At 37.8% G+C, this 21859-nt stretch overlaps 1 long non-coding RNA gene across 1 annotated transcript; it reads left to right on the forward strand.

Moving 5' to 3' along the window:
• The first annotated feature begins 19830 nt into the window (after positions 1–19830).
• On the forward strand, positions 19831–21062 carry LOC136752892 (uncharacterized). The gene is made up of 2 exons (XR_010817353.1): positions 19831–20304; positions 20604–21062. It is a non-coding gene; the product is annotated as an uncharacterized LOC136752892 (long non-coding RNA).
• Positions 21063–21859: the final 797 nt, after the last annotated feature.

Below are 21859 nucleotides of genomic sequence, written 5' to 3' on the forward strand. Positions count from 1 at the left end.
CTGAAACGTGTACTGTACACTTCTGTGGTTTTCCCAAGTCACAGACCCACAAGACTCATCAAAGAAGAACTCCACAGAATTGCAGGTATCAGTCTAAGCAATAATTAATTTATTACGTATGAAGCTTTGAGACTTGAAACACTAATCAGTTAATATGATACATTTTAGGGTTTCCAGGTGTGATTGGCTGCATAGATGGCACTCACATTCCTATCACAGAAGGAGATTATGTGAATAGGAAGTCTTTCCACAGCATTAATGTGCAAGTAAGCCTAATAGTAGCCTATAGCATTCCAGATGAAAGATACTTCACAATACAGCTACTGCAGCCAATTACTGTTCTGCACTGTGAATATCATATGTGATGCAGCCACATCATCAGCAACGGGGAAGCAAAGTGGCCTGGGTCGCGAATATTTACTGAGCGCTAGATTTGCCCATGGTGAGTTTATATATAGCTATATCCTATTATAATCAATATTTTGTTTCCTCCTATTGCAACTGAAAATGTAAACTGTATCCTTGTATTATCATAGGAGAGTTCAATGGTTATCTGCTCAGTGACAGAGGGTACCCCTGCGAGCCCTATTTGCTGACCACTTACCCTGATCCGAGACTGGCCTGCAGCAACATTATAACTTGGCTCACTGCAGGACACGAGCCAGGGCAGAGATGACCATTGGGATGCTCAAGGCCCGGTTCCAGTGCCTTCGTAGGCTTGTTTATCTAAGTACACCATGTACAGCTGTTTCACAGGGAGCTTTAGGAACACAAAAATATGACACTGAATTTCACAGTGCCAGGTCTACTTAGTTTCATTGTAAGTCATGGGCCAATGCTGAACAACACCTTACTGAGGTAAGTTGTGCTGTGGAGGTGGATGGACCCTCTTCCACATTGTAATTTCCAGCATTGCTTTGTTAGAGCAAAAGAAGGTGCAGGTTTTATTATGGAACAACACTATCATCAACCATTAGATTATATTTTTAAGTGTGAAATTCAATAGGCTTCTCTGTATCTTCCCTTTCCGTGGCAGCTGACAAGGTGTCTTCATCCTGTAATTAAAATTTTCATTTTTTGAGTTCTACTCTAAACCCATTATGAAAAATCTGTGGAGTATTAAGAGTACTTACAACTGTATTGAGGTCTGTTATGGCAGAAGGCTCCACCAGACAGATTACACCATCAGTAACTGGTAGAAGATTGACCGTTAAATTATAACTTTACCCAGAAAAGTGTCCTACCTAATTTGAATTTTGTTTTTACAACATCACAATTTTTCAAATATATAACTCAGAGTCACCTTAAAATAGATTATGATGTCTGAAGGACAACTAAGAATCTGAAAAAGTAACAGCATTCACTTACAAAGAATTGTACCGCTACAAGAAAATCAGTGTGCCAAGTTGTGTCTAAGATGGATGGGTGGGCGTCACTGAGCTAACACTAGCAAAAGGATGAATGTACATACAGCTCTGGAAAAAATTAAGATTGTATATCAAGATTAATGATGTATATCATTAATTTCAATAACTAACCTCTTATGTAGGCCCTTGTGTCCTGGGGGGTGGTTGGGTCAGATGAGCGTCCTCCAGAGATGCCTTCAGCAATAGGTCGCCCACTGTTTTGACTGAGGGCCATCTCTTCAGCCTCTGTGAGTGGTGGTGGACCCCCACCTGTTTTTTGGACCTCAGCGTTTTTTCTATTGGCTATAATGGATGTCAAATTTGACCATGTCCAGTGAGCACAAATTTGGAGACTTGTATGTACACTCACCTAAAGGATTATTAGGAACACCATACTAATACTGTGTTTGACCCCCTTTCGCCTTCATAACTGCCTTAATTCTACGTGGCATTGATTCAACAAGGTGCTGAAAGCATTCTTTACAAATGTTGGCCCATATTGATAGGATAGCATCTTGCAGTTGATGGAGATTTGTGGGATGCACATCCAGGGCACGAAGCTCCCGTTCCACCACATCCCAAAGATGCTCTATTGGGTTGAGATCTGGTGACTGTGGGGGCCAGTTTAGTACAGTGAACTCATTGTCATGTTCAAGAAACCAATTTGAAATGATTCGACCTTTGTGACATGGTGCATTATCCTGCTGGAAGTAGCCATCAGAGGATGGGTACATGGTGGTCATAAAGGGATGGACATGGTCAGAAAAAATTCTCAGGTAGGCCGTGGCATTTCAACGATGCCCAATTGGCACTAAGGGGCCTAAAGTATGCCAAGAAAACATTCCCCACACCATTACACCACCACCACCAGCCTGCACAGTGGTAACAAGGCATGATGGATCCATGTTCTCATTCTGTTTACGCCAAATTCTGACTCTACCATCTGAATGTCTCAACAGAAATCGAGACTCATCAGACCAGGCAACATTTTTCCAGTCTTCAACTGTCCAATTTTGGTGAGCTTGTGCAAATTGTAGCCTCTTTTTCCTATTTGTAGTGGAGATGAGTGGTACCCGGTGGGGTCTTCTGCTGTTGTAGCCCATCCGCCTCAAGGTTGTACGTGTTGTGGCTTCACAAATGCTTTGCTGCATACCTCGGTTGTAACGAGTAGTTATTTCAGTCAAAGTTGCTCTTCTATCAGCTTGAATCAGTCGGCCCATTCTCCTCTGACCTCTAGCATCAACAAGGCATTTTCGCCCACAGGACTGCCGCATACTGGATGTTTTTCCCTTTTCACACCATTCTTTGTAAACCCTAGAAATGGTTGTGCGTGAAAATCCCAGTAACTGAGCAGATTGTGAAATACTCAGACCGGCCCGTCTGGCACCAACAACCATGCCACGCTCAAAATTGCTTAAATCACCTTTCTTTCCCATTCAGACATTCAGTTTGGAGTTCAGGAGATTGTGTTGACCAGGACCACACCCCTAAATGCATTGAAGCAACTGCCATGTGATTGGTTGGTTAGATAATTGCATTAATGAGAAATTGAACAGGTGTTCCTAATAATCCTTTAGGTGAGTGTATATATATATATATATATATATATATATATATATATATATATATATATATATAATATTTGTAATGCTTTTTTATAAGTTAAATATTCTCTTTTTATACTTTAAATATGTTTCTTATAGTTTAAATATATATTTTGTATAAGTTAAATGCATGTATACCTTTTATACTTTACATGTATTTTTTTTTATAATGGAAATATACAAATCTACATATTTTTACAAACATTTACATTACTTTATGTAATGAGCTCATATGTAATATGCTTAGTTTAGAACTATTACATATGACTTACATCACTCGGCAAACTTTTTTTAAAAGGATAAACAGTTTTTTTGAAGAATGAATACCAATTTTTGAAGAAAACCGTTTTTGAGAGTTCAGATCTTTACTCTTATCCCCCCCCTCCCCATTTACAATTAAATTGGGGTCACCTAAAGAATGTTGACAGGACAGACAATAAGCACAATTTTGTAATATAACTTTGAAATAATGTTCTATTCAACTTATTACAACATTTTTTAACAATACCAAAAAAGATTGCTTGTCTTAAAAAACAAACAAACAAAACAAGTTTTTTACAGAAACCCTGACCTATCCATTTGTACAACACTCACTGAAAACCATGGTTGGGGTCAATTCCTGTTTTTCAATTCCAATTCCTCCTACAAATCAATTCAAAATTCCAATTCCTTTTTGCATTCACAGAATATTCTTTATTGGAATTGAATTGAAAAGGGAATTAAAAATTGAATTGGAATTGACCACAACCCTGTTGAAAACAAAACAAAAAATACAGATCTGGTTCTTCAAATCTTCACTTTGGTTTCATTCTGTGTCGTAGTTCATTTATCTTGCTGTTAATTGCACCACCAATTACACTCTTTGGGGTACTGGGAAATGTTTTCAAGGTAGCCCCTAAAAACATGTATCACATAGATTTAATGACTTGCACATAGATATATAAATATAAAAACATTTTTGTGTGTGGGTGTATTTAAATGTTTTGGTGTATGCTCTTAAACTTGTCTTACACTAGTTCATAGTAAAATCTGTACTTGGGGAAGCAGCTATGCAAAGGCAGTCTTTTCTCCATTAATACCTTGCTTAAGCATTACATTGATGTGGCACAACTGGACTGAAATGTGAAGTATTTGCTCAAAAGTCAAATTTAAATGAGACATGAAAGTTTATATTGTCAAGGATCTCATGGCACTATTTATTATTATTATTATTATTATTATTATTATTATTATTATTATTATTATTATTATTATTATTATGTCTGAAACATTAATCCAAGGTGATTTACAAGGTGTTGTTGAAAGAGTGATGTGGCTGAATTCTAAGTCAGGTTTCCCTCAATCAGGTCTAACAAATTTGTTATGACTCCACCTTCTCCAACTGCTGTGTAGGTAATCTGCTGGTACAAAATGGCTGCACCCCAGAGGGTGGTGGGTGAAGTGAGTCTGTATAACACTTTGGGATCTTTCCAGCTGCTACATGTAAGGTATTATTATTTATTAATACATTAACTCTAGTCTCTGAAACTAAAACAAAGGCCAAAGGAACATTTCAAATGCTAACCCTTTGTGTTCTATACAGTTAAAAAGAAGAGTTAGAAATTTTGTACAACAGCATTTACATACCATATATGGCTTCCACCTTTAAGCGATCCAGAGGTGTCTTTTTCTCCGAAGTTGGATCTCTCTTGCTGCCACCACCACGAAGATTGCTCTTTAGTAATGTTGGAATGTCAAAGACAGCAACCGTCAGGGTTCTTACATATGATGTATTCGTGCTGCACCTCTCTGCAAGGATCCAGGACAGTTTGTCAATGTAAACTCCAGTGCCTGGGAATATTTCCACCTAAAAGACAATGGTAAATAAAAAACAAGTTTATCCCCAAACTATTCTTATATTATGTTAAGTGGAATACGCAGACATTATCAGTGTGATTTTGTAACAGAGATTTGTTATAAAAACCCACAGTATGTCTCAATTTATTAATTTACAGACATAATAAAGTCAATGAATCTGTGACACCCATTACTCAATTACATTCTTATTATCAGCTATAACTATGAATATAACTGATAATGTAGCATCATTAGATTGTTTACAACCAATATTTATTTCTATATATATATATATATATATATATATATATATATATATTTTTTTTTTTTTTTTATTATTATTTTTTTTTACCTTATCTTTGTAATATTTTAGACCAAGTGTGTTATACCTGATTCTTGGTCAGATTCAGAACAATTTAGTGTGGGGCTATCAGAACCACTTGATGGTGACACTCTTTTGTCTTCATCGCTGATAAATGTGGCTTTTGTTACAATTTTTTTCAGATTGTCCAAAGGGTCTGGAATCTCTGGAGAAAAAAACATTATTTTTTAATATTAATCATTTCTAGTAATATATTTAATACAAAGTGAAAACAAAACCACCAATGCCTGCAATTATACTTGAGAGACTTGCTCTATGTTATTGGCAAACTGACCTTTTTGTGGGTCATTAACATTAGCTACAAATAAAGTAGAAAAAAATTTAAGAAATATAAAATAAAATAATTACCAGATCTAATGTAATGCATATAGTCATCAATGTAGGATTTGCACAAGTTATGTTGAAAAACTTTATTTAATAATCAGTATTATTAAACTATTAGACAGTGCACATTAAGAGTCTGTATTGTAGTTCTAGATTACTTCAGTATGAATACATTACTCAGGAAAATCATACATGGAATCTAAATTACTGAAGACTAACATTTATCAAGGTAAGGAATTATTTGCTATAAATAAAAAAACTTACCATCAACCATACAGTTTCGAAGACATTGGTTTTCATTTTTAAGTCTTGTGTTTTCCTTTTCAAGCTGCTTAACTTTTTGCTGTAGCTCAACTTCACTGGACTGTTTAAATGTCTGTAGAATATTACGGGATCTAATTCTTGAAGCTCCATCGGTTTTCTTTCTTATTTTGTGCTGTATTCAGAGAGAAAAAAAGTTTAAAATGAAATTATATATATATATATATATATATAATACATTTATTTAATATTTGAAGTAATTATCTCACCGGTAACTGCGGTTCATCAAGGTCACTATCATCTGAAATTTGAAGTTTTTTGTTTGGTTTAGGTACTCTCTTCATTTTAGGAGAGGGCATTTTTGTTAGGTCATTAAGTTTTCTTCTTAGTTTGCCTTCTTTTCCTAAAATAAAAATAAAATAAATAAAACCCTGCATTATGTCCACAGATATTTGGGGATTATATTTATTTGTCATAAAAATACTGTGCTTTGACCATACAAATTAAGATGGACAGCCAACACTGAATCAAAACTGAAGTTAAATTATATCTGGTTTTATTGTAAAGCACAACACACAATAAATCGTTCTTACAAATGCCAGTCAAGTATGACGAGTTTTTAGCGCCCTCAGCACCACCTACCATGTTATAAGAGTATGTTAGAAGTACAACACATTAATAAAGTAAACATTAATTTCAAATATACTGTGATTGTATATATCAAATAGCATGTAAAGACTTTAAAAAAATAAAAATAAATAAACATTGTTACCAGTCATAATGATCTGCGCTTCATGGACAGGCTATCCACCTTTTGGAGGTTTGTTCGTGTCTCTCCACTCTGCTCTGAAGTTTCGAGTAGTCTCTTCGTCATCATCAGCAATGCTGAATAAATCAAAATTGTGAATCCAAGCAGTGGGAATCACGCTGTAAGAGTCTTTGTCGACCCCGCTTTCCCACTTCACCAACGCGTGCATCACTGCCATACTACCTTCACCTTCTCGTCTGTTTTTTTCTGCACGTTTTTCCCCCTGACAGGTCACGGCACAAAAAACAGTCCCGCTCTGCATTCTGGTACTTGGCATTCTTAATAACACCAACAGTGTGTAATCGCATAGACCGCTAGAGTTTAAAGTACTACATATCCCATCAGTTTTTTTTCTTCTTCTGAAACTGCTAGCACACTACATAAAGTTTGGCAAATGAAGAGATTTGGATGATGAGTTTACAATCTTATAAACAGTATTTAAGTACTAGTTATGCAATTCCAAAAAGAACAGCATCGAGATGGAGAAACAGGTTAAAAAAAATATAATATGATGTTTATACTTTTTATATTTTAATTACAGTATGTAATTACTGACTTTTGATTTACATTTACAGAAAAAGAACGGAGGGAAACATGGACTACCCAACAAGAAGCAACAAAGTTACTAAAATATCAGATTCTCAGGTAAGCTTCATGCAGCCATACATGTATAATTATAAAATCAATCCAAAAAATAGACCTTGTTTACCCTACAACTGAGTTTGAGTGTTAATTCTATTTAAGATATAAAAAAACTTTTGTTTTCTGAACTAATAATCTGTGAACATTCTATTATCTCTATAATTTTAATAAATACATTTATTTTATTATTGGTGGAACATTATATTTTTATTCAGCTCAGATGATTTCACATATCATCCATTTTTCTGTTAATAAATGTGCAAAAAAAAAAATCTGATGGATAGGCCCCTACATATGAACATTAAGTTAAAGGCGTAGAGTGAGTGTTCTTCACTTCCAGTCGTGGAGGGCCACAATCCAGCTCTTTGTAATTCATGAACAACCAAAGACCTGGGAAAAGGGTAAATGGCTTCAGTTAAGCCAATTAGGTAATTAAGAGCTCAACTGGAAAAAAAACAGCAGGTATAGGGGTACTTTAGGACCACAGTCACTGATATAACTGACAATGTTGTTGTAATGAAAATCAGCAGACAGTGGGCCTCCTCCAGGACTAAGGTTGAGAAGCACTGGTCTTGAAGACCACAATAACAATCGACCTCAAGGGCTAGGGATATTCGAGGTGATGCTAAACCAGTCCTGAATGTTTAAATATAATGTTATTTTCTTGTAGTGTGTCGTTGCTGTTAATGCAACCAGTTATATTGAGCCATCAAATACAGAAGCTGACAAAAGACATCAACATGTAAGTTTAGTTGTAAATTTAAAGTGTGTGTGAAAAGTATTTTGTATATGGAGATTAACCCATAGTTTCGTAGATAAATTGTGGACCAGTGATATTCAGGATCTTCAAAACAAGTCCTGAATGCTCAAACTTAACACTTCTTTTTTAGAGTGTCGTTGCTGTCAATGCAGCCAGTGATGTGGAGCCATCAGATACAGAAGCTGATGAAAGAACATGTAAGTTTCCTAAATTAATATGGTGCATCAAAATACTTTAGCACTTTCAACTGTTTCTTTGTGATTCCTAAAATTACTTTTCATCTACAGTAGTAAGGATATAAGGAAATCGTTTGCCTTTTGAAACAGTAATGTCAGGATCTTTGTAAAATACACACCCAGGTACCTATTGCAAACTAGGATACATCAGAAAGTGAGGATAATTCACACCTGAATTTAAATTAAAAAGGAACGTATGTTGCTAGGGAAAATCATGGTATTACATGTTATGATTACCCTTTCAGCCAAATAGAAATAATACATTTCTTTTGAAAAGGATTGTGAATTTGTTACAACTTTCAAGAACATCTGATTTTTCAATCAAAGTTTGAATTATCTTGTGTTGTATATATATGTATTTAAGACTTTATTGTTCTTGTTTTTAGAGAAGCATACCTTTAGAGCTTAAAGATGCTGGAATTGAAGAAAGCATTACAGACAGTCATGTAAGTGAGAGGTAGCTTGTCTCTGCATCATTAACATCATAAAACATCTAATAATTTTGCAAATATTTGCCTTCCGTCTTCATAGGGTACTTCTTGTTATCATAATAGTCTAACTTTACTTTTTTTTATATATATATATATATATATATATATATATATATATATATATATATATATTTTTTTTTTTTTTTTTTACTTTTGCTTGTTTCAAGGTATCTTCAGACATTCTCAAAATCACAGAATCATCTCTTGCCCTGAAAGCTAAACATCAATTAACCAGTGAAGCTTTAACCGACATTATGAAAGTTATAAATGTAATATATGAAGAAAATGTGGTTGCAACTTCAAAATACTTATTTGAGAAGCAGATTTCAGATGTTAAAGAATTCATTCATGTTTGTTATATATGTAAGAACTGTGGCTCTAATTTAGATAGCAGTGTTACATCAGGAATTTGCAGTGTTTGTGATGAAGTATGGACATCAAAAGATTGTATTGAAAAAGGGAATTTTTACTTTTACAGTCCACTAAGACACCAACTTCAGAATCTTTTAAATGACCCAGCTGTGCACAACAGTCTTTTAAGAAGTGTCTGCAGTGAAACTGATGTGCTTTCAGATATACATGATGGAGTACTATATAAACGGTTGTTAGTTGATCAAGGCAGCCAAGAAAGACCACTTGACCGATTATCTTTGAGTTTTAATTGCGATGGTGTGCCAGTCTTCAAGTCTTCATCACTTAGTATTTGGCCAGTGTTGTGTTCTTTAAATGAGCTAACACCCACTGAAAGACTGAAGAACATATTAATGGCTTCCTTGTGGTTTGGGAAGTGCAAGCCTGACATAAGAACATAAGAACATAAGAAAGTTTACAAACGAGAGGGGGCCATTCGACCCGTCGTGCTCGTTTGGTGTTCATTAATATCTAAGTGATCCAAGGATCCTATCCAGACTATTTTTAAATGTTCCCAAACTTTCAGCTTCAACCACATCGCTGGGGAGTTTATTCCAGATTGTGACGACTCTCTGTGTAACGAAGTGTCTCCTGTTTTCCGTTTTGAATGCCTTGAAGCCCAATTTCTATTTGTGTCCTCGGGTTCGTGTGTCCCTGCTGATCTGGAAAAGCTCCTCTGGTTTGATGTGGTTGATGCCTTTCATGATTTTGAAGACTTGGATCAAGTCCCCACGTAGTCTCCTCTGTTCCAGGGTGAAAAGGTTCAGTTCCCTCAGTCTCTCAGTAGACTTTCCCTTCAGACCTGGAATAAGTCTGGTTGCTCTCCTCTGAACTGCCTCTAAAGCAGCAATATCCTTCTTGAAGTGTGGAGCCCAGAACTGTACACAGTATCCAGATGAGCTCTAACTAGTGCATTGTAGTCTGAACATTACTGCCCTTGTTCTCAATTCTACACTTTTGACAATATACCCTAGCATTCTGTTTGTCTTTTTTATTGCTCCCCACATTGTTTGGATGGAGAAAGTGAGGAGTCCACATAGACTCCTAGGTCTTTCTCATGCGTTACTTCATCTAGATCTGTACCTCCCATAGTGTAATTATAGTGGACATTTTTGTTACCTGCATGTATTACCTTGCACTTGTCCACATTTAATTTCATTTGCCAGGTGTCAGCCCACAACTGAATATTATCTAAGTCCCTCTGAATAGCCTGTGCTGCCAAGATTGTATCTGCTGAGCCACCTATGAATGTGTATTTAGAGCCTTTTGTAGAAGAGTGTCATAGTTTATGGTCAGATGGAGTTCAATGGGTAGATCCACTTAGTGGTAATGACCGTCTATCAAAGATATACACAACTTGTGCAGTCTGTGATTCTGTAGCTCGACCTCTAATGCAAAATATGATGCAGTTTAATGGGTACCAGGGGTGTGGATTTTGCAAACATCCTGGTGTCACTGTTTCAAAAGGTAGAGGATTTGTCTGTGTATATCCTTATCGGAGATAATCTACTTTGAGGAACTACATAGAAACAGTTGAATGTGCTGAACAAGCACTAGACTCTCAACAACCAATCTGTGGTGTGAAAGGTCCAAGTGTTCTGTACAACATACCAGTATTTGATATTGTGGAGAACTTTGTACCAGATTACATGCATTGTGTGCTACTAGGTGTAGTGAGACAAATGATGGGCCTATGGTTGGATTCACAGTATCACACAGAAAGATATTACTTGGCAACTCACATAGACAAAATGGATTTTAGACTTCTATCTATTAAACCTCCTTGTAACATATCTCGGGTGCCACGTTCAGTAACATTGCGTAAATATTGGAAAGCCCATGAATGGTTTGCATGGTTGATTTTTTTTATAGTGTTCCAGTACTTAAAGGAATTTTACCTCAAAAGTACTTTCATCATTGGCGTTTACTAGTAGAGGCAGTTTCAATTATGCTTGGTGAAAGCATTTTTACGAACCAGCTGTAGTGATGTTCTAGTTCAGCATGTGAGCTACAATGTACATTTACTGTTACATCTGGTGAAAAGTGTCAAAGACTGGGGTCCATTATGGTCACATTCAGATTTTTTATATGAATCCTACAATGTCTGTTTACTCGAGATGACTAAAGGAACACAGGGAGTGTGATTTCTGATTGAAAAGGCTTTGCCTTTGCATGCTACTGAAATGGCTGGGACACCTAAAGGAGAGTTACTCAACTACTTCATAGTCACAAACAGAAAGATTAAGTTTGCTGTGGAAATTGAAGGTGGAGCTGCTTTGGGACGATCTTGTCAGAGAGTTCTTAAAAGGGAGCATTATCTTGCACTGCACAGCTTTGTTAATTAAGTGGATCCAACAATAATTGGAACTTATTATGACAGAATTGTTATTGGAAAAGAAATTGCTCACACAAAACTATACAGAAAGGCAAAGAAGAGAAACATCTATACTGTTATATTGAAAGATTCTTCTTTTTTCTCAATAGAAACATTTGTAATTTTGGATCATGGATGTGGCAGAAAATGCTATGCATTAGGAAGGTTCTTTCAGAACAGGAATTTTAAAATATGTTCTGATAATGCATTGAACATAGGATTAAGTCACATTTTCCCAGTTTCTCCTGAGTTGGGCCATCTTGTTGCAGTGGACAGCTGTGTTATACAGCAGAAATGTGTTTTTGTACATATACCTGGCTAAACTGTTGCTTTTGTTTGCAAACAGCCAAACCGTTTTGAACTGTGCTAGTTTCAGTTTGTCTCATTTCATGAAAATATGTTCAAACTGGAGATATAATGCATACCTGTTTAGTCCATTTTAGGTTTTATTAACTGCAGGTTCCTGTATCAACTGTACTGAAGAAGAAGAAAAAACAAGAGTCTGCAGCTCATAAAACACATTATTTCCATCTTTGTCATCTAGATGAATGAAACCGTAACAATCCAAAATACAGTAACTGTTCACAATGCATAACTCCGGTATTTCTGCCACACCTGACAGGGTTACTATTTATGTTGGGGTATAGAATGTTCTTGCTTTGTACATGTGTTGCAGTAAATTATGTGCAGCATTTTTTATTCTCAATGATTACTGTTATGTAATAATTACAATGGGAGATGCAGTCTGTGGTGAAAGCAGCAGGGCTTCTTTTGTGTAGATGAAAATGTGAGTTACAAAAAGTCAGGTTTGAAAAAGTACTTGCTCTGTAAACATGTCTAAAAATTTACAAATTAAAGAATAAACCAAATAAAGTATTTGAACAAAATTATATTAGGTGGTTTTAGTTTAGATACATTAGCAGACATTTGTAATTGGTGTTAAAGACTAGATTAAACAGGTTGATAGTAGTAGTTATTGAGGATTGATCTTTAGTAAAATGTTAAAATTATATTATGTTGGTGTTAAGGTAGCTTTAATTGTGCCTTGTGTAACTAAGGTATCTTGTACCTTATGTAACCTGTATGTATTTGATATATGCTTTTTAGATTAGCAGATGTGATTTTACATGAGTTGTGGTGTGTGATAAAAATACTGACACTTTAATATTTTTAATAAACATCAAAAATATTGTAATTCTTGTTTTCATTGTTTATATTTGGAATATGTGTAATAATTCACATTTTTGTAAATATGTGTAGAATATATTTATGGCATACAAATCAAGTTACATCATATTTTTAAACATATATGTTCACAGTTTTATTTATTTTTTACATTAGGAATATATGTACATAAATATACAGATATGTGCTGCATATAGGTAACATATAAAACAGTATATAATGACTATTTATAATATATTGAAAATGTGTTCTTTCCGTATGGGTAGCAATGTATTATATATTTTTGTTTTGTTTGGCAGACGTACCGAATTAATACAGACTGTAATACACACACACACATTATGTACAGTATATAATATTGCATAAACATCTAAATCTCATTTTCTGACAGTAGTCTATACTCGGTCTGGATGATGTAACTGACGCCATTTTGTGTAACTGAGCCAGGAAATTACAGACCAATCAGTCTCACCTGTATCACTTGTAAAATGTTGGAAAAAATGATTAGACAGAAAATAGAGGAGCATCTTAATGTAAACCATATTCTTCGAGATAGTCAACATGGGTTTAGACGAGGCAGATCATGTCTTACTAATCTATTAGAGTTTTTTGAACATGCAACTGCAGCTGTAGATCAGGTGAAAGCATATGATATGATATACTTAGATTTTCAATAAGCTTTTGATAAGGTTCCACACCGAAGACTGATCCTCAAATTGGAAGCTGTAGGCATTCAGGGTAATGTAAGTAGATAGATTATGAACTGGTTGATGTACAGGAAACAGAGGGTGTCAATTAGAGGAGTCGCTTCTAACTGGAGTGAGGTTGTTAGTGGAGTTCCACAGGGATCAATACTAGGGCCTTTGCTTTTTCTAATCTATATTAATGATCTGGACTCTGGGATAGTTAGCAAACTTGTCAAATTTGCAGATGATACTAAAATAGGTGGCCCAGCAGATACAATCTTGGCAGCACAGGCTATTCAAAGGGACTTCGATAATATTCAGTTGTGGGCCGACACCTGGCAGATGAAATTCAATGTGGACAAGTGCAAGGTAATACATGCAGTTAACAAAAATGTCCACTATAATTACACTATGGGAGGTACAGATCTAGATGAAGTAACACATGAGAAAGACCTAGGAGTCTATGTGGACTCCTCACTTTCTCCATCCAAACAATGTGGGGAAGCAATAAAAAAGGCAAACAGAATGCTAGGGTATATTGTCAAAAGTGTAGAATTGAGAACAAGGGCAGTAATGTTCAGACTACAATGCACTAGTTAGAGCTCATCTGGATACTGTGTACAGTTCTGGGCACCACACTTCAAGAAGGATATTGCTGCTTTAGAGGCAGTTCAGAGGAGAGTAACCAGACTTATTCCAGGTCTGAAGGGAAAGTCCTACTGGGAGAGACTGAGGGAACTGAACTTTTTCACCCTGGAACAGAGGAGACTACGTGTGGACTTGATCCAAGCCTTCAAAATCATGAAAGGCATCGACCACATCAAACCAGAGGAGCTTTTCCAGATCAGCAGGGACACACGAACCCGAGGACACAAATGGAAATTGGGCTTCAAGGCATTCAAAACGGAAAACAGGAGACACTTCTTTACACAGAGAGTAGTCACAATCTGGAATAAACTCCCCAGCGATGTGCATTTTAAAATAGACTGGATAGGATCATTGGATCACTTAGATATTAATGGACACCAAACGAGCACGATGGGTTGAATGGCCTCCTCTCGTTTGTAAACTTTCTTATGCACTAAGCAAGAGGGAATTTGGAACCAACATGGCGTGCACGGTCTTCAGCTTCATAGCACTCAGCAACTCAGCGGGCCTGAGCGCCGCTGCTGCTCAGTGAATCAACAGAGCCGAGTCACATCGTCACCAAAATTAGTCGATCAAAAAGAACCGCACATCACTACTCCCCACCCCTGCCCATGCCTAGATCCGGCCCTGCTTGTGGGAGTTATTTTTCATTCATTTGCTACTTAGTTATCTGTACTTTTGTTTGTGTGAGAAAATAAGTGCCAGACATAACTAATTGCTTTAGAAAGAAACAAGGAAAATGCAAGTATTTTGCAAGCGGTAGCAGTGGATGAGTTTGAGAGGATGCCAGAAAAGTTCGTGCAGGGTTTGCGTTTGCTAGCTAACTAACCTTAGGGCTTAGCATAACAACGGTTAAGTAAGCATTTCTTTGGGAGAACACGAAACAACTCAATTAACCTACTAACACATAAACCACCTAGCTAGAACTTTATATCATGGCTGATTAGTGTATGTACACACACAGCAAGAATTTTAGATTTAAACAAAACAGTTTCCTTTTAGTGACAAAATGTGTTCATATAAAACATAGGTATATTATTTTTAAAAGCAGAGTATTCTTTGTTTTTTATCATTAACACTAGAACTACCGGAATTATGCATCTACTAGAATGGCCATAGCAGTCATTGTGACTGCTAGATTCTAAACTCTATAACCTCAGTCTCAATTGAAAACATACCCAATTGAGAGATTTCATTCAGTTCAGACACTTCTATTCAACCATTGTACTGATTAGCCAATTTAATTTAGCAATTTGTATGTGAGCAAATTAGCACAGACTGTTTCTTTCCTTGTGTTTCCATCATATTGTACTATTCCTTGTTTCTTTCAGACACAGCAAATAAATGGAGACACCAGGAAAGACAGACAGACAACAATTAGTACAATATGATGTAGACACAATGAAAGACAGAGTATGGTGTGCATTAACAGAAAAGGGTAGATGCAGTAGTTGTTACTGAAACGGAATGAAACATGCAATTTGTCAGTAATGCATTTAGCTGTATTTTGTGCTTGGGGTGCGGTGGGTCTCTTCAAACTCTAAACGCCCCTGAACAAAACTTCACACCATAGAACTTTAAACTTAGGTTAACCAAATAAAAACTACGTACCATAAATAATCAGTTTAAATACACCATTAATAATTAAACCAATAATAAATAAAGCTACAATACCAGCCCCCACCACTAAACCGGATGATCCTCGCGATAAAACAAAGCTTTCGGGTTGTATTAAAAGGATCTAAGTTTATTAAAAACAAATTAAAACATTATTCTAAATATTGTACAACCCGAAATGGCAATTGACATATCGCCAGGGAGACCGAGAGAGGAACTACGAGGACCGCAACAGCTCAATATAAATACATCAACCACACACAAACAGGTCGGCCGCCCTGCCATGAATTGGTTAATCTAAGCACTCTACCAAAGTAGGGATATAAAACAGTTTTCCCACTAGTGCTTCATGCAAAAGAGCAAATTAAACCTTTGGGCTTTTCATTCACAAATGAACTCACGCTTTCCTTTCTATAAACTTCACCGACACACCTTACCATTCCCAGCTCCTCTAGCGCTCTACAACACGGCATAGATAAGCCGAAGCGAACGAAGCAATTAGCCCTCTTAATTGCCTACAATTAGTCCTGCCCATGTAAATTAGTCACCGGATATCATTCAGGTGTTGCAATACATCAATTAAAATTAATACAAAGTATCAATTGATTTATAAACAGTAAATACATTTAAAATACAAACCCCACATAAAACTCATGCGTTACACCGGCGTCGGTCATCCTCCACCTCCGCGACCAGGCAGCTGTCCGACCATGCCAACCATGTGCCCACGTCGGGCCAACGTCCTGTGCTATCTGGGTTAGTCCTACTCCTGTTACGGGCTAACAGTATTAATGGGAACAAAATGTGAAAAATCAATAAATGTACAACTTCTGAAAGTCAACTATTCATAATCATAACCACAACCACGCCAAGCCGCCAAGTTCGTTGCTATTTAATTTGCTACTAGTTTAGTACGAACCTGCACTGGATCATCCCTAGTTATTATTATTATTATTATTATTATTATTATTATTATTATTATTATTATTATTATTATTATTTCTTGGCAGTGCGTTGCTTTCAATTCGTTGCGATTGATCCTCTGAGTTAATCAAACTACCGATTTTGTCTCGTCTTATTTTCGCAAAAAAAAAGCATAAACATTTAGTCATTGTCGTGGTAAGCTTGGATGATTGTTGCCAACAGAATCAACACTGCTCCACATATTATTATTATTAAGAAGAAGAAGAAGAAGAAGAAGAAGAAGAAGAAGAAGAAGAAGAAGAAGAAGAAGAAGAAGAAGAAGAAGAATAGGCTAATAATTATAAAAGTATAACATAACAACTTTTAAACCCTAAATACATACATACAATAAAAATGTAAACCAGTTCGGCTGATTCTTCAGAAGATCAAAATGCAGTTGGCTGTGCTAACTCTGACCATGTGAAGAGCCTGAATCATAATGCGGGAACTGGTGCTCCTTGGATGGGAAGGGATCTGTTTTTAGTGGTTGGTTTTAGGGGTTAAGACTACATCGTTTTGTTTTATTTCATGTGAGCTAAATAATCAAAGTGAGTTGAGAAATGTGGTACGTGTACATACATGTCCAATTTCCTAAGAAGAAAAACAAAAATGTCCTTTTGAAAAAGTTATTCAGTAGGATTACTAATTATTGTTTAGAGATAAAGGTCAGAGCAAGTATCCCATTAAAATAACAATGGGGCATTCCACACTTGTGAAATCCCCAACTTCCTAACTGACTTAGACACTATTTCCATTACAATTAAAAATTAAGGAAGGACCCTACCATTAATGAAACCAGCTACTATAAATAAAACAGGGGCGGGGCCAGGGGGTGGGACACTGGGACACTGGCCCCTCCTGAAATCTGATTGGCCCCCTGAGTGCCTCCTCCACCCAGTCACTCCAAACTTTTCGTATAAGTCTTAGTAATAGCCAGTTTAGTGAGTCCATATTCTGGACCAAAGTTGTCTTTTTTGTGTGTATACCACCCTGCAAGAATCCCACAGAGAGAGAGGAGTTATTAATTGAACATGCGCACAGCCACTGCACAGCAGTTTCCAGACAAGACAGTTTTTGGTAAATTGATCTCTGCTATGATATGTACAATACAATTTATAACACATAGCATGGGTCTGCTGGGCGCCACAATCACGGTCCCCACCCAAGCCATCAGAAACTTCAGTGGGATGGCTTAGGAGGGGAACACACACTAATTCCCATGATCCAGCAGCGGAGATGAAAGAGGCTGCCTAGGTGGATTGGATCGGTCAGGGCCGCAGTCTTTACCTCCCTTGCTTCATTGAGGGACCTTTGCTATCCCAGAAGCAACCTGGGGAACTACCTCGCTGAGCCTGAGGACGGTGACCAAGCAGAAGACAAGGATGCTGAGGGACAAGCAGCTGCTGGTGGAGGTTGGCTGCCAGTGACTCCAACACAAATTCTGTCTGGTCCCAATCCATGAGGCCTGCATCCTGGGGCTGGATTTCTTTGCCAACCTGGGAACAAAGCTGGATTTCCAGTTGCAGCCACTCACCTTTCCGGGAGATGGCATCTCTCTATCTCCGAATGCTGGCGAAGGGGAGACTGCAGACTGCCACTTCTTCGGCAGCAAGCAGCGACGGCCTGGATGGGGGACAGCGGCGACAACTACAGAAGCTACAGTAATAGATTGGTTTTACTTAACCCTTGTGTTGACAGTTGGCGAACAGTGCACGGCCAACCTGGCATGACACAGTTTGGGGCAGCCAAGACTCTGTGGCGGCTCTGGGAACAATTCTACTGGGGCCAGTGCCACCACGACGTGACACACCACTGTTGGACCTGCGATGTCTGCAGCACACAAAATGGCCCGCATGACCGACCTCGCACTCCACTCCACCAGCACCAGGTGGGCCCCCCCATGCAGCTTGGGGTTGATGTCTTGGGTCCCTTTACCCACTCAGAGTTTGGGAATCGCTACGTCCTTGTTGTGATGGACTATTTTACGAAGTGGCATACTCCTTCCCAGACCAGAAGACCACCACCACCACCAACACCATCATCATCATCATCATCATCATCATCATCATCATCATGGACACACTGCTGGAGGGGATGTTCGTCTGGCTCGGGGTCCATGAAGAGCTACACAGTGATCAGGGCAGAAACTTTGAGTCCGGAAGTGTGCCAGCGACTCGGGGTGCGGACGTCATGGACCACTCCACTGCACCCCCAGAGCGACGGGCTAGCCACCAGAAAGACTGGGACCGCCACCTGGTCCTGTGGGCATACCAGACTGCAGTCCACTTGTCCACGGGGTGCACACCAGCCTCCTTTATTTTCGGCCGCGAGCTCCACAAGCAGATGTCGGCCCCTCTGTAATAATTATGCCCCCCCCATTTAAAAAATCCTACAATCGCACCTGAATATAAAAATATGCTAAAGATGTTGGCACAAGCATAAATCTTTGGCTTTGTGTAGTGGTCTCAGCCCACTGCACGTGTTTCCATTTTGACTACTTTGATTATATACATATATGACAGAATGGCACTCTGTATAGTTGAGGAGAAAATATTGAGAGACTGCTCAGTGGTTTTGAGAATCTCAATGCATCATGCTGCTTATGTCACACATGAGAGTGCACACACAAAATCTGAAGGCTGGGTGGGGTTTTCTTTTCTGCTGCCTTTCGTTTGGTATGCTCCAGCTTCTATTTGTTTTGAACAGGGGATAACATTTCAAACTCTTGAACTCGGCCAATCCCAGTGTTCCCTGGAGTCTGGGGCCCCTGCAGAAGTGCAGGACGCGTCCAACGCAGTCCAGCTGTGCAGAGGTTTTAATTGCAATGGTCCAAATGAGGGATCTGATCACCGCAAAGATAATTGAAAACTACATTCAGTGCTATGTTTGTTTGCCACTGTTTTCTTCGATGCTTCGCCTATTTACCAATAAATCTGCTATCACGTACAGTGTTTCAACCAGAAGAGCATTCTGGAGTAAAGCACGTCTCAGTGGGCCACAGTCTGCACATGTTAATTTATTAGGCTATATCATGATAATGCACCTAGATATCTCCACTTTAGATTGTTTCCACGTTTCGTTTCTGGTATAGACAGATACTCAATTAGCATTCTGTTGAACTTTAATTCTCAGCTAGGTGGATGTTAATAGATTTTCAATTGAATATAAATGTAATAGATATTCCACAGAATAAATGTGTCAGGCAATCGAAAGTCTTACCTAATAAAATATTCTACTACTTCCACCCCCACTAATGTTATTGTCTGTTAGTTTTGCACTGATTTATGTATTTTACAGTGACTTTACTGTAATCCAAACTTGAACCTAACCCCCTCTTTTCTAATACGAAAATCGCCAGCAAAGAAGCGAAAGTTATTTCATCCCGCCCAGTTAAAAAAAAAAAAAAAAGTGGATTTCCAAATGTCAAGTCTCCTCCTCTGTCTTCACCACTGGGCGCACGTATAAAGAGTGCATTTGAAACCCCCCTCCACATTTGAGCAGCAGACTGCGCAAAGTGCCATAAGCCGGGAGAAGTGTGGATACCAGTGCCAGAACCATGCAGGGCAGTCAGACGAGATCAACTGTGCCATCCTACCTGGCATGGTCCATCATTAACATGCTGTGCTGCTGTCTTCCTATTGGCATCGCTGCAGTTATCTATTCCTGCAAAGTAGGTTTACTGCTTCTATCAATATTACCAATCCTGCGACTAATACTGCTTTTACCTTACGAATGCAATAGTCTTAACCAGGTAACAATATAACGAAGAGCAACGTTGTTAAATCCTGCAGAAACGGTATAGCTAGAAAACTCTATCCATTGTTGCTGCTGTTATTATGGTTGTTATTATCAGATACTAATCACATTCTCAGCGTCCATCAGTTATGTGGTACATGTGAATATATGTATTCTAGTTATGGAAAGTAAATGTAATGAATAATAAACTAAACGGCTTTGATTTTGCTATAGGTGGATAATGCCAACAACTCCGGGAACGCTACTGAAGCGCAAGAGGCGTCCAGGGTTGCCAAGATCCTGAACATAGTTGGAGTTGTAATTGGAGTGATTTTTTTAATCATTGTAATTGCCGTCTACGCTGCCGGCGGAAACAAGCATTAGCCAACTGAAGACTGCTTGAATTGTGTCCATCGCTTTATCATCTCCTGTCTTACATTTTATTTACTGTCAACGCGTTTTTCTCCTTGGGCATGACTTTCTACAATTAACCGAAACAGCTGTATCTCCATCTCAGACAAGACTGTGTAGACATTGTATACCAAACTGCAGCACCAAAGCTGATCGGGCTTTTTCCAGCTTTCCTAGAATATCTCGATGGACATTCTTCCAATTGCCACTCATGGACTGTCCTCATCCGTCCCACTATGGTTCTGTACACGTTAATCAATAAAAGGATGTTTTTTTTTCTTACATCGTGTGTGCTTCTTTACCCCCCTCTCAATGGTTGGTTTATTTAGCCAAATGGCTATGGGTGCCCTGTGGTGCAGGGACTTAATTTTCATACAGTTCTTGTTAATGTGAAAAAGTAATCTTCCCCCAAAGCAAAGATTTGCTTGCTGGCGGTGGAAAGACTGTTACCACCATAATCCAGTGCTTCTCCAGCAGGGTGCCATCGGGCATGAAAAGGTGTGCCACATAGTTTTTTGGAAAGTAACACAAGATAAAACTATTTAAATTAACATATGTTCCTGGCATAATTGAAGCAAGGTTGATGTGGTGCAAAATATTTGAGGAATGTACCATTTTAAACTAGAGCCAAAAAAAAAAAAAAAAGTCCCAAATGCAACCCCAGCCTTAATGAAGGTAAATTTACAGGGACTCTAACCCTAGCCTGGATCAAAATGTAACTTCAATTTGGTAGCTACATTTAAATGTACTACATAAATCAGTTATATCATTCTAAATTGTGTACTCTAAACTACTTAAATTAAACCTTAATTTCATTACAACTTAACCACCAGTATCCATTAATCCAATTTACCACGGACATATTTTTTAAATGTATCGTATCCCATCTTTTGTTATGTTTGTCATAAACATCCAAATGCGCAGTTAATCTTGATAGGTCAATTAATAATCCTAAAGCCCAATTAATCATGTTTATTCTGTGATGTCGCATTTCACTTTTAGAAGCAGAGACTTGACACTATATACCGTTGTATTATTTCAGTAGCTGACCTTCCCTTAATTAAAACTTACCATTGTCA

This window comes from Amia ocellicauda, chromosome 1 (assembly GCF_036373705.1).
Source record: "Amia ocellicauda isolate fAmiCal2 chromosome 1, fAmiCal2.hap1, whole genome shotgun sequence".
Classification (NCBI taxonomy): domain Eukaryota; kingdom Metazoa; phylum Chordata; class Actinopteri; order Amiiformes; family Amiidae; genus Amia; species Amia ocellicauda.